Raw genomic sequence first — 12959 nt, 5'->3', positions numbered from 1 at the left:
ATGCATCTTGTTCTTATTAGTAGTGGAGATTTGATTTATTTGCAGGCTTATGGTAATATCGTGTTGATTCTGACATTGAGCGTTTCTTTACCCCAAACACATTGAGTGATTTGAGTGAATCCCGATAAGGTGTTGAGTTATGAGCATTGAGATTAATGAATGAATGGATATTACAATTGCAATTGACTTGTTCCAATTGGTGATGTTCTATTGATTTATTTCTTAACTTGAATATTTCTTGTGGTCTCTACCTTGCTTTCCTTGAATGTGAAACTTGACAAAGAACGATAAATGGTGTTTTTGACTAATTTGATTAATCATACTTGAGGACAAGCATGAGATAAGTGAGGGGGAATTTGATGAGTGCTCAGAATCGTCAATCTTTGCTCGTTATTTCTTCAGTTTTGTGGAATTATTGCTACTAAATTGGTCGTGTTATGTTTGTTTTCGTGCAGGTCCTTACTTTCCAGAATTAGTGATAAAACAGGCGCATTCTGCATTTTTTATTATTTGGTCATGGCTGGAGACATGGGCACGAATCTGGGCACGACGCGGGCTAACGTGGCGGCTTCTAGAAGGTCCAGTCAGCGACGGTTTCTAGAAGACTTTCTCCATACGCCTTCTGGAAGATGGACGAGCAAAGTTGTATTAGGAGACTAGTTTAAGTTTGAATTTAAATTTGAAAAACAATTATCTTAGGGTTATTTTATTTTATTTTCTTGTTTATCCTTAGGCTTTGAGAGGCTATAAAAACCCACTTGGGGTAAGACTAAACTCATCACTCGGATTACAATCTTCTTTTCTCTATAGTTTTTATAAAAGTTTTCTCTTTTTACTTTTCAAGTTCTTTTCATTTTTTCTTTTATTTTTCAAGCTTTGTTTTCAAAATGCTAAGCATGACTTTTGTCATGCTTAGCTAAACTTTTCATAAGCCGAGAGCTGACGCGACGACTCAATTCCATCGGGAGAATTGAAACAGGCCCTAAATATCTTCGAAATATCTCTCTCAATCTCTACGCTTATTTTTCAAAATCAAAACAGTTTTCAAAATCAAAGATCGACTTTGGTCAAGAGGTTGTTGCGATTAAATGTGTGGGAGGAAGATTCGGCTTATAGAAAGCAATTCGACTTCCTGGGAACACACTTGGCGAGATAGCTTCGCCAAGAGGGAATTGAGATCGGAATTGACGGTTATCGAAGCAACAATCCGAGTCGGACGCCATGAACTTAAACGGTAATTGGTCTACGACAATTGATGTTGTTAGAATCAATTACCGAAGCCGGAATCAAAGATTGCCTTGGGTATTCGGTATACAAGATAGAGTCAAGGGGATAGCCCTGGTAGACAAAGTAACCGACGTGAATTCCAAAGAGAAAACCTTATTTGACGATCATAAGGAAATTGAGTCAAAGCGAAGCTTGAGGCTACTTTTACCGTATTTATTCACAATCTTCATCTTCTTGTTTTTACTTTAATTGTTTTTACTTATTTAATCGCTTTTATTATTTTAATATTTTCTTACCAAAATCCCCCCATTTTTACTGTTTTCACGCCTGGCATAAATAAATCAGACATAAATTTATAATTTTCTAAGTCCCTGTGGAATCGACCCTTACTTCTCTTTACTACGTATTTCCTTTATTTATTTTTTGAGAATAAAGAATTTATTTTGACATCCAAAACGACAGTTGTCACTAGTTCTTTTCCCTTTTTCTCTTCTAGTTAATGACATTAATTTTTGTTACACAAATAGAATCATTGATATTTGCATCAGGCAACTCTAGTTTTTTATTACTTTATGAATGTTGGAAGTAGATGGTTAATTGATGAAATAGGATTGTTCCCGTAAATTACTTTATCCTCCACAGGCAAGTTGTAGTCTTCCATTCACAAATTTCGGAAGCATTTTCACGCTTAGAGATCAGTACTCCTCAGGCAAAAAATAGGTATTGTACTGTGTTTCAAGCTTTGACATGAATTGAAATACAATATTTTATCTGTCTTGTATATAACAGGGTTTACTTTCATGACAGACTGCATTGCGATGTTACACATATTCTTGGATGCATTCGATCGTTGCGGTGTGATAATTCAAATATCATATTGTTGTTTTGGGGTGTGTCATGAATTGTGCATTTTTCCTGTGGTTGTGTCAGGACCCGTTCATTTGTTTGTTCAATTAGGCATGTGGACATAAGTGCTCTTTTTTTATTTGAGAAGATATGCAATTTTACTTTTTTTTCATTTTTTTTGCTAGTATTAAAGTGTTTTCCTTCCCCTTTACTCATATTATTAACTATGAGTTTTTGATGGATGCAGCTACAAGCTTTTTGCAGTTATGTGGAGGTAAACCTTCAGAAAGGGGTTTTGTTGGTGCATTCTTGTCTATGTCTTCTACAGCAGTTGTAAACCTCTATGAACTGCGTTGTTGACTGAGAACTTGGCAGCTAATTCCTTTTACTATTTCACAGTTAACATATATCTTTAGTTGGTAGGGTAGTATCTCTCTCAATTTTGATTGAGAAAAGTGCTTGTTCAAGGAATTAATTATGCAAAATTTGGTGTTCTATATACTAGTTTCTTTTCATGCTTGTCATAACCGGTTTGTTTATGATTCCAGGTTTTGAAATTTTTAATGGAAAGGAATAGTTTAAGTGCCCTTCATGGTTTGTTTACGCTTCTGGGTTCAAGTTACAAACTTCTTTTGTTTTATTAATTACAACAATGTTTTGTTAATTTGTTTCGTTCTGCGTTCAAGTTAAAAACTTCTTTTGTTTTATTTTCCATTTTTACCGACGCTTGTTATTGTTTTTAATGAAAAAACTGAGTTTATTTTTCTGTAAGTTTACTATTTGATGAAAAAGTTGAAACATTGCTTGGAAAAGGGAAAAATGCTACTCTCTTTTGGGAAGACTCAATATTTATAATAGTTACTCATTTGTTCATACTGTCTAGGCCATTGTTTCTGGTTACTGTAAAATATCAGCTGCCATTACCAGCTCTTTAAATAATGCCATCAGACTCAAGACTTAAACTTATTAGTAAAATAATATTATATTAGCATTAATGAAAGTTTAAGGATTAACATAGTGATGATAAACAATTTACGGGTTCAATAAAGAGCAACCCAATCAAACCTATCTATGTCAACCATTTGCAAATAGCGGCATTTGTAGTAAAAATGCCACTACAAATCATAATATATAACGACGTTTTGAATTACAAATGCCACTAAAAATAATAGAATTAGCGTCATTTGTGGAAAAAATGTCACTAAAGAAAAGAGAATTAGTAGCATTTGTGAAAAAATGCTACTATAAATCACAACATATAGCGGTGTTTAAAAGAACAAACACAAATATATAACTTTACCTTTTGCGGTGTTTTAGGTTCACAAATGCCGCCACCTTTTGCGACTTTGATTTTAGCGACACTTCTTGCGACGCTCTTACTAGCATTGGTAATGTTTTTAGCGGTGCTTAAAAACGCCACTATAGGACTAAAAAAATGCCACTAGAAACCTATTTTTGTTGTAGTTATCTTAAAAGACATACAAATATTAATACTAATAAAATACATCAAAATCATATTTAATACATAGAATTTTAATAATAATAGGCATGCAAATAACAAATATTAATAACATTTCAAATTGTAAAATCAATATTTTTGAGAACCCTTTATGTATCATTTGCTAAAATTTATATTTGCAATGATAATGTTGCTTGTGTTGACAAAGTTTGAGGGTTTTGAATATTGAGTGCTCTAGTTCAAGTCTTATTATACGTAAAAAATATATTTATGCTAGATCATAAATTTTAATTTTATTTTGATTTAAATCTTATTATACGTGAACATTATTTAAATATTTTAATTATTAATTCAGTTCTGATTATATATATATTGGTCTTAAATTATGGAAATGAAATGCCGTCACAAGAACCATGCAGCATCACATAATTAAGCATAAGGGACGTCATTAAAAAAAACCAACAAATTAGTGTCACAAATATTATTGTCTTCCGGCTACAACTAGTATCGTAATTCATACATAAATTAAAAAAAGAGGGGGGGGGGGGTGGAACTGCTAGGCAGAAAAAATAGTTCAGTTCCTTAAATTTAACTAAATTGGAAGGCATTGTGGATGATCTATTTATAATAATGGTAAGGAGAGGCAGCTTGGAATCGCATTTTTCGTTTTTGGAGGAACCGTTGAAGCGATCTCTTCATGGCAAGCGCCGTGCTCGGCCAGTTTAACGTGGGCGACGAAGGTTCCAATCCCGTCGGAGTTTTTATTGTTCCCTCCCTTTCCCGGTTTGCTAGCATTAGAACGCTCTTGCCTGCAATTCCATGTGCAAATTTTCATCAACAACAAATCTAAAAAGAATAAAACTTTAAGTGAATAAATCAGCAATGATCCTTTCGTTGAACAAACACATTAGATCTTGGAAATACAAAACAATTCCTGAAATTTTTTAAAACATTAAAAATCCTCTTCTCATCGGGTGTTTCTTTTTTCATACACAATTCTAATGCATGAATGTTGTATAAAGTTTGTGGAGTAGAACCAAATACTCACATGAAGCTCTGTAACATCACAAACGCAAACTCTTCCATTGTAAAAGATTGTTAGCTGCTGCTGATGGTTTTCTGGGTTATCTTCCATCCTTGGATCACCAAAAGAGAAAACCCATCAATTATACTAATCATTTTTCTCAATGCTACCAAAAAAGGGTTTATGCCAAAAACAAGTGCATGCCAACAGCAATATGAAAGAAAAAGAAGTACATACATGTCGCCGGTGTAACTAGAAGGAAGAAGGCGAAGTTCCAAGTTGCAGTTTCGTCTCATGTTGAAATATATATAAAACTCTTGTTTCAAACAAAGCGATTGATAGAGGACAAGGAAGATGAGAAGTTTTGGCGAATACGAAGAAAGGTATATTAAAAGAGAAGAAGAAAATGATACCGCAGAGGGGAAATGATGATCTCTCTCTCTCTCTCTCTCTCTCTCTCTCTCTCGCTATATATATATATATATATATATATAAAGGAGAGAAGGGTTGGAGTTGTGTGGTGGTGGGTACAGCTGTTCTGAAAGCCATGTCGAACACGCTCTGCACAAAAACGACACACACAACACGACTAAGAAAAACTGTTCAAAATAGCTCTGGGATATTTTTCTTCTTAATTTAAGCACGTGGAACATGATCCTTTTTTTTATTTCCCAACTTCATTTCCCATCTGTTTGACAAAAGTACAAAACCGCCTCCTTTTTTAATAAAAATAGTTGTGCTTTTTTCTTCTTTAGAGTCGGCGTTACTTTCTCTCTTTTCACGAAAATCGAATAGCCTTGGGGCGTCGACCATGGGCTTTTTTATATTACAACAATAGGATTAAAGGATACTTTTTCAATTAAACAAACAATAAAAGAACTCATGGGGCTTTATGAAATTAAGGAAGCGATCTTTTGAAAGTGAATTATATATCTTTCTATTAAATGACACAGAAATGGGTTGGATTTTTCTCGCGGTGCTTGAGGAAATTTCGTGATGTTCTTTTTGGGTTCATTGTCGTATGAATATTAATCTTTTAAAAAATCAATATGATATAAACAGAAGAAAAATGTCATTTTTTTTGTCTGTTTTAGTTTGTTGCTTTTAACACATAATCTACGTTAAATGTGCTAAGTAAGTCTTTCTTTATAAGTTGGTTGGTTATAGATGGAATGTAAACATAAAAAAAAAACAAGTCTTCTTTTTTCAAAAACTTCTTTTAGACTGAAATTTAGATAGTTTCATTCTTTCATCTAATACAAGTGTTAGGGTTATGATAAGAAATCCAATAATATGTACAATACTTCTAATTAATTATCTTTTTTTATTAATTATCATGAATTATTATTATTATTTTAAGGGACATGTGTCACCTGCTATCACTACAAAAAATATGATTTTTAGTGATAATTTAATTGTGATATTAAAGAATTTCATCATATAAAATATGTTATTTGCTTCAAAATTTATTTTTGTCACTTTTAAATTATTTGGTCACTTTTTAAGTAATAATTCTGATAATTTTAAGTACATCACAATTAACTGGTCACTAATAGTGTTTTATTGCGACCAAAAGCAAGTTGTCATTATTAATTATTTAATAGTAATAGGCTCGAATTGGCGTCAACTTATTTTTCGTTGGGAAAATTATGATAGTGACAATATATTAAGTAATCATTATTGTTATTTATAATTGTGACAAAAATATTTTGTCACTAGTCTTTGTTGGTGATTTGTGATGACAACTATTTTTGTCACTATCGAAGTGAACAATTGTGTCATATTTCTATGTGATTATTATAAACTTTGACGGTATCATTTAATCTTCAATTATAATTATTTTTTTTAAATTGATTAGTTTTATAATTAATTTATGATCTTTATTAAGATATATATGAATTTTGCTAACATCAATTAATTGTTATTACTTTTTTTTAATTTAGGACTTCTACCATATGGGATCAATACATCGTCAAATATTATTGTTTTATTTTATTAAATATAATTTAAGGACACTTGGTATTATTTTAGGTTTAAATCTTAATATTTATATGTTTATATTTTAAAAACAACCTAATTATTTTTTATATTTTTCTTCCATTTACATATTTTATATGAGAACTTATAGAAAATTTAATTAAATTATTATAATGATAACTAATATTATAATTAATATATTTTTATAAAATAAATAAAATTAATCCAAAATTAGTTTAACCTAAATATTATTTTTATCAAAAACAAATATTTCTTTCTTAGCACAGTGGTTAAGCGTTGCACTTTTAATACGAAGGTCCCAAGTTCGATCTTCTTGAAAGTCATGTAGAGACGTCACATTATCTATCGTTAACGAATAACTAACTGATACAATGACTACGATGCAAGTTCCTCAAAAAGATGAATACAACTAAAAATTAGAATTATATCTACTATAATTGATTTAATAATAAATATTTTAATTAATCAATTTAATTATGTAACTATGATAAAACATTTGTCACTAATAAGGATAATATTAGTGTCTAAAATTTTGTCATTGTTATTAATTTTTTTGTGACAAAATTCAATAAATTGTCACTAATATAATAGTGACGGGAATTGACGACTCAAACATTTTGTCAATATGATATTCAGTGATTGAATTTGTTACTTTTAGTAACCATTCTTAGTGTCACTGAAAATGCAATTTCCTATAGTGTACCCATAATTAATTATTTTTTATTAATTATCATGCATAATTTTAGTTTACATTTTTTTTTGTTCTCGACCAAAAATGGTTTCACCGCCGGAATCTATAAATTTACTATATTATAATTTTCCTTAATTTATAATCAAAATAAGGAAAAAAAACTTTATATTTTATGATCCTTTATCGCAAGGAAGCATATGTAAATGTGATACAAGATTTCTATAAGACACATTTCTATATAAGTCACAAGTGGCATGTCAGGGAAAATAAAATTAAAACATGTGATCAAATTTATAACACCAAATGAAATGGGTTAGGCTGCTCTTTATTTTGATAAAAGAAAACAAAAGAGAGAAACTCCCACAAATATTTTATAAATCAAAGTTGAATGTTGTATATTCTATGAATAAATTACAAATGAAATGCTAAGGCTATTTATGAGCCTAAGGATGCGTAGTGTGAATAGAAGGCTTTAATGAGTGAACATTCATGGATGAATGTTCATTCTTAATTATATACAATGCACAATTAGTGTAAACAAAGTTAAAGCCTTGAATGAGTGCATGTTCATCCTTAAATGAAATGAATTTGCTTTAGGCTGAATACTTCCCCCTTGTGTGAACATGTTGTTTCATCACCTTGCATGAATTTGAAGGAATGTATCCATGTTGGTTTGGCCCCCTTTGGAATGCATGCATTTTGTGTGAACGTGACTCATTGGCTCCCTTCATGCACTTGGTACATGAATGTATTTGCATGAATACAATTCATCCTCCACACCATTCATGAATGATGATATTAATTTTCTCTATGGTGTGAACATGACTCCTCGGTTGCCTTGGATGAATGTATATCTTTATTTTAAATCACATATTCTTTTTACGGTTGAATGGTGCTCTTCACTTTGGTTGTTAACATTTTAATATGTTCACATTAGCCTTCTTGAATGTGCTCACGTCCAAAGGTGATGAATGGTTGTAAATCTCGTATTAATTTTCCAATCTGCATTATCTTTGGTAATTTGGACATATCTCGAGCTTCCAATATTGGATTGATGCAATTCAAAGTGTGTTGGAAAGCTAAGAGATAGGGGATTAAAAGAAAATAAGCCTTCATAACCAAATATGCTTGGAACCAGCTCAAAAAATAGATCATAATATGGCTGACGTGAACTATCCCTTGGATTAATGTGTTCACATTGTGAACCTTGAATGTGTTCAACTTATTTTAGTCTTTCTAGCTACTCTCCAGTTAAGTTCATCTCCCCTTCATCTCATTCAGCTAATGTTTGAGCTCCATTAAGCTCCCTTGAGCTAAGTGAGCTAGCATAACACTTTCATGAGCTAATATGAGCTACCAAAGCTTGTATTTTCAATCCATGAGCTACCATAAGTTGTCTTAGCATCCAATGTACCTATACAAAACATGAAAACAAGAAATTAGATAGGATTTTAGCTAGGAAAATGATGAATGCATGATGCCACCCATGTTTAAATGCAAATAAGCTAAGTATAGAATGTGTATACATGAATTAAGCTAGAATGAATGCATAAGTTAACATAACCATGACATATGCTTAAGTAAAGATACAATATGCATGAATATCATAAAGTATGAAAGCAATGGATAACATATAAATATTCAACATAGTATAATGTGTTTAAAGTATACTTATGTCACATAGAATGCATAAGTGAGTAAGTAAGCAATGAAGTAAGGAAGAACTCCTTTAGAATCATATTGGAAGAACTTCAAAGTTGTGAACATGTTTTGTTTGAACTTGGTGCTCGATAGGATTACATCATCCCATTTCTTATAAGACGATTTGTCCTCAAATCGATGATTGGTACATAAGGGAACACATTTGATCTCCTTTGAATTGGAAATTCTTTTAGCCTTATCTTTCACCATTTTTTATACTCGAAATGCTTCATACGTTCAATCCTTTTTCTTTGAATCATCAATCTGAAAAATAAAGCAAAGTTAGAAATATATACTTTGAATTCAAAGAAATTGAAAAGATCAAGTTAATTAATGAACATAATTGGACGTTTAAAGTTTAGGTTCATTGAAACTTCCCTTTCACAAAGTTCATTGAATCTGGAATATAAGGTAAATGTACATTGAAGGTTTATGAACATGTCTTTTGTAATCTCGAGGAACGCATCTTTTGGAATTTCAAAAGATAAATTGTTTGATTCACCTCGTATGTCTTTTAGAATCACCTACAAATCAAAAGAATAGATAGGAGGAAAAGATGGATTAGTAGAAAGAAAAACTTCCTTCTCCTCACATTCTTCTTTCTCATTCCCATGTTTATTTTGAGTTTTATCTTCAATCTCACAGTCCTCTCGAATGTTTTCTTGACACTCTTGTTCTTTTTTTTATCCACTCTCACACTCATGCTTATCTTCTCTCTCAATATTTTCTTTCTCATTTTCAATCACTCCAATGATTTTCTCACGCAAAGTCACATTCTCATTTCAAATCCAAATGTTTTTGTTTCCACATAACATTATTCTTGCATAGCATCAGAGCTAGACCTAATATGTTGTTGATCTTGAAGCACTCAGTGTGACGGTAATGGTACTAACGTGACTCTTCTTCTCCTATGGATGGATGAATATTGATTTAAGAGCCCATCATGCATGGCTCTTTTGTTGAATACCACAGTCTTCCAAGCAACAAATGAGTTGTGCTTATCAGGACTACATCACAAAGAACCTTATCCTCATACTTGCCAATGGAAAATGGAACTAACACTTAATGAGTAACAACAATCTCATCATTATTAAGAAATTGTAATTCATATAGATCTGAATGTTGCATCGTCTTTATGCCCAATTCATGTACCATGAGTGTACTTGCAAGGTTGGTGCAACTTTCACTATCAATGATCACATGGAAAACTTTACCATCTACATGGCATCTAGTGTGAAATGCATTTAACCTTTTTTTTCACTCCTTTCTCATACTCATACTCCATTGATTGAGAATATGAAACATCAAGTGACATGGTTAGTGATTAAAAGGAATTAAAATGTGAAAATAGGACCTTACCAATTCTCACAAAACAAAAACCTCACGATCACTCCAAAATATTTTTGATTTCACTCAAACTCTCTTGTTTGCACTCAAGATATATATGTCATTTGCAATTCTCTTATGTTCTTACACACTCATTTAACCTTTTTTTCACTCATTTCTCTTTTGCAAAGTTCTTAAAAGAACTAACTCGAGACTTTTTTCAAGTACTATGGACGTCGACTGAAATGTTTGTTAGTGAAGATGAAGTAGAAAGAAAAAAATGATGAAGGTAGGCTTAGAAAAGAAAGAAAAGAAAAATGGTCACTTACTTAGCAAAGATTCTCACCACCTTCCTAAAAGAAACAATCAAAGGTCTCAAAGGCTTCTTCAAGCTCAGTTAGAATGATTTGGCACTTCTTGGACTTTGCTTTCTTTATATATTTTCTTTTTCTTCACTTAGAATTCCCTTTGTTGAATGAAACTTTGCTAATTATTTTTTTCTTCTTTTGGTTTTCTTATTTTAATACCTCTTTCTGTATTTTCTTCTTTTGAATGGACAAACGATGCTTTAGGTTACTTTTGCTTGTTTTTTTTTGCAATCCACCTTAGCTCTGATTACCGCATAACATAGGTCACACTAGCTCCAACAAATGATGTTGTTGAAGATACGACTACCCTTTGATTGTTTCGATCTAGGAAGACAACAAGGATCCCCGCACAAGTAAGAAAGCTCATATAGAATGGTTAAATGAAAGTAAATTAAATGGAAATAAAGAGTTGGTTGTGAAAGATATAAATAATATAATTATATATTTGAAATGTTATGATGAAGTATGGAAATGGAAGCATGGTGATGATGATGGAAGATAGTATCTCAAATAAGACTCAAAGAAGAACCGACGTTAAAGAACAAAGACCTAGACTTTATATGCTTCTTTAAGGGATGATAATAAGGACTTTGACACATTATCTATAAAAGAGATAGGAACTAGAAGTACCAAGGTGGAAATATATAAGGGTGATGCCATGATTAGTGTTTTAAATAGTTAATATTTTATTGTTAATTTCTCCTTGTTCATTAGATTTTGTTATTTATTTGGGCGTTTCTACTTGTTTTCTATGGAGGACTCTGAATTCTAGAAATTGTACTTAAAATGTGGAATTCTACAATTTTTTTTTTATTTTTTTAGAATCATAGGTGACTTAGTGGGCATGAAACCGGACATGAAAACACTGATGTGGAATCTAGTCAGCATATTCTAGAAGGTCTAGTCAACATTTTCGTGGAAGCAGAAGACTCAGCTGTATATTTGATTTTTAAATTAGGATTTATCTTTATTTTTAGCATTTAATTTCAAGAATTATCTTTTAGGATTTTTAATGTTATTTTTAGGGGTTTTCAGGAGACTATAAATACCCCATCGTGGTAAGCCTGAAAACATATCTTAAACATCTCTCATTATTTTAATTTTTTGTTTCTTTTTTAGTTTTATAAAGTTACTTTTCTTTTACTTTCATTTTTTCTTTAGTTTGCTTTGCAAGTTTTGTTTTTAAAATGCTAATTATGGTTTTTACCAAGCTTAGCTTAGTTTTTCATAGCCAAAGGATGAAGAGATGGTTCAATTCCTAACGTGGGAATTAAAAAACTCCTCATACCCTTTGGGTTAAATTTCTCAATTTTCTAGAAACTAGATTGGTAGATTGTCTTTCTTAAAATCAAAATGCTTTTACTTCAAAAATAGAGTTTGGGTTGGATGTCGTTATAGTTTACCGTTGGGATTATAGAGTCAATTGATTCGAATTCCCTTAAACACAATTAGCGATAACACACTAAGAGGAAATTGGGACCGAGTTCGACTTTCATAGAGAAAGCATAATTCCAGTCAGACTTCTCTAAGTTCTTTTAATATGTTTTAAGTCAACAACGGTAGTCGTAGATAATCCGAACAAGGATTGATATTTCTAAAATAGATTTGGGAAAAATCAATCACGAAAGAGAAAAGTGAGCTACAATGATTGAACCTTGTGGACTTAAACCAAAGTAAAATCTTATTCAAGGATCGATTGGAATTGAGACAAAGCTAAAGCCTGAGGCTGATTTTTTATTATTTGATTTTCATATTCTTTAAATTTGTTTTCTTTAAATCTTTATTTTCTTTATCTCTTAACAAAACCCCCTTTTACTCTATTTGTAAATCCACGCCTAGATCAAAATCAAGAAACAATCTACATCAACATCTTCCTTAGTCCTTGTGGATCGACCCTCACTCTCTTCATACTATCTTTTTCTATTTTATCTTGAGATTAAGGAATAATTATTTGACATAAAAATGACGTGTGTCACACCACAAGCATAAGATTGATAAGTTGATAAAGTTCACTTAAGAACAAAAGAGAGAAACTCTACAAAAGCTTTGAGAGAAAAGAAAACAATAAAAAGAATAATCACATCCCAAAGGATCAACCAAAATTGATGCCACCCAAGAAGAATCGACAGATTCCATTAAAGTGTCATCATATGCTGATCGTACTCTAGACTACTCAAATTCAAAGCCAACGCACAAACGCTGAAATCGATGGTTAATCAAACCATTTACAAGTTAGCTGCAACACCCACGGTTCAACAACCTCTATGCATCACCTTTCCTTAAGGAGAAACTACGTTTCTACTAAAAATGGGGCTGATT

At 31.6% G+C, this 12959-nt stretch overlaps 1 long non-coding RNA gene across 1 annotated transcript; it reads right to left on the bottom strand.

Annotated features, from left to right (window-relative positions):
- Window positions 1-4030: 4030 nt before the first annotated feature.
- Window positions 4031-4981, bottom strand: LOC120216857. The gene is made up of 3 exons (XR_005525095.1): window positions 4794-4981; window positions 4581-4668; window positions 4031-4341 (listed from the first exon to the last, which is right to left on the bottom strand). It is a non-coding gene; the product is annotated as an uncharacterized LOC120216857 (long non-coding RNA).
- Window positions 4982-12959: the final 7978 nt, after the last annotated feature.

This window comes from Hibiscus syriacus, unplaced genomic scaffold (genome assembly GCF_006381635.1).
Source record: "Hibiscus syriacus cultivar Baekdansim isolate YM2019G1 unplaced genomic scaffold, ASM638163v2 tig00110174_pilon, whole genome shotgun sequence".
Classification (NCBI taxonomy): domain Eukaryota; kingdom Viridiplantae; phylum Streptophyta; class Magnoliopsida; order Malvales; family Malvaceae; genus Hibiscus; species Hibiscus syriacus.
Note: the sequence above shows the minus strand (reverse complement) of the source record. Positions and strands in the feature narration are given on the sequence as shown.